Raw genomic sequence first — 1,842 nt, forward strand, 5'->3', positions numbered from 1 at the left:
CTCCTGGGGCTCTCTCCTCTTCCTCTGAGTGGTCTCCTGTACCTTCCCCAGGGAGAGCCATGAGGTTCAATGGGGCATTCAGCTGCTGGCTCTGCTGGCTGGCAGCTTCCAGGCGCTCCTAAGGGGCCAGGAAAGAGTGAGAAGGCACGGAGTTTGCCAGGTCGTCCCCCTCACAGCCCCGTCTTCAGCAGCTCCCTCCCCTAGGTCTCCTGCAACTTTTGGCGGGCCATCTCGGCCACCGGTTTGCCCCAAGATTCCTGCCGCTGCAGCTGGTTCATTAGCTGGGTCTGCTGCAGTAACTGCCTGTGCAGCGCCTCCTTCTCAGAGGTCAGCTGCTGATAAGTGGCCACCTGCTGCTGATAGGTGGCCACGGACTGCTGCAAGTGACCCAGGTAATGGTCTGGCTGCTGCTGCAGACTCTGAGCCTCTTGCCTCTTCAGCTCCACCTACAGGAAGACCCTGGGCATGAGGGCACCTTGTGGCTGGCTTCCAGATTCTGGGCCCATTAATAGGGTCGCGAGGGCACTGTGGGGCTCTGTCACCTGGCCAGGACCCTCGCCCCTTACTCCAGGCCTAAGTGACTGCCTCCGCTTCCTAGAACACCATGCCTCCTTCCCCAGGCTCAAATCTCATACCCTCTTCTCACCATTTAAACTGTAGGCCACAGACTGCTGGAAAAGCAGTGGGAGCCAACCACTATGTGCTAAGCATGCTACAGGCCTAGTGCTTTCCATGTATTATCTCATTTAATCCTCAGCAGCTCTGTAAGGAAAATGCTAACTTCCTTTGAAAGTTAAAGAAACAGAAACTTAGAGATGCAAAGTACTTGAATGGTGACCAGTGAAACCAAGGCTGGAATCCAGTTGTAACCTAAGGAGCCTTTTTGTTTTGTTTTGAGACAGAGTGTCACTCTGTGGCCCAGGCTAGAGTGTAGCGGTGCAATCTCAGCTCACTGCAACCTTCACCTCCTGGGCTCAAGAGATTCTCGTGCCTCAGCCTCCTGAGTAGGTGGGATTACAGGCATGCACCACCATGCCCGTTTTATTTGTTTGTTTGTTTTCGTAATTTTAGTAGAGATGTTACCATGTTGGCCAGGCTGATCTCAAACTCCCAACCTCAAGTGATTCTCCTGCCTCAACTTCCCAAAGTGCTGGGATTATAGGTGTGAACCACCGTGCCTGGCATAAGGAGCTTCTTATACCACTGTCTCTTTCCCTATGACTGGGGGCTCCATGCCTCTAGCTGGGATGACGATTTCCAGACCTGGGAGTAGCCCAGGGGTACCGACCTCTAAAAGTCAGAAGGCAGGAAGGAAGAAGCAGTCACAAGACTGCCCTGGAGGGTGCTGGGGTAACCTGCCCCCTGGCTGCAGCTGCCTCTGGCCTGGCACACCCCTCCCCAGAGGCTGGTGCCCGCCTCCCAGCCCTTCTTGGATAGGGCAGAGGTTACTGTCTCCTTCACCTTGCCCAGCTTCTCCAGTAGCTCCGCTGCTTGCTGCTCCACCTGCAGTGCGCTCTTGTTCTCGTTGTTCTGGACAGAGAGAAGCAATCAGCAGCCACCCACTGCAGCTGGAGACCCCAGAACTTGGTGTCTGCCTCCCATGGCACCAGGAAGGGTGGAGGCAGGTTAGAAAAATCATCCCCTCTCTCCCACAGCTACCAGAGCAGGACTCTGGCTCACAGGTGCCTTTAGAAGTAATATTTCACGGAAACAAAGGCCTGGAGGACTAGGGAGGAGGGCAGGCTCCCCAGGTGGGGCAACGCACCAGCTCCTCGACGCCGCTCTGTGGCTCGGCCAGCTGCTGAAGTCTCTCCTCCTGCTCACGAAGTCTCTCCTCCTGCT

General features: G+C 55.7%; 1 pseudogene; it reads right to left on the bottom strand.

Annotated features, from left to right (window-relative positions):
* Positions 1–1,842, bottom strand: part of LOC105520221 — a 71,984-nt pseudogene that overhangs the window by 1,917 nt on the left and 68,225 nt on the right.

This window comes from Colobus angolensis, unplaced genomic scaffold (assembly GCF_000951035.1).
Source record: "Colobus angolensis palliatus isolate OR3802 unplaced genomic scaffold, Cang.pa_1.0 Scaffold372, whole genome shotgun sequence".
Classification (NCBI taxonomy): domain Eukaryota; kingdom Metazoa; phylum Chordata; class Mammalia; order Primates; family Cercopithecidae; genus Colobus; species Colobus angolensis.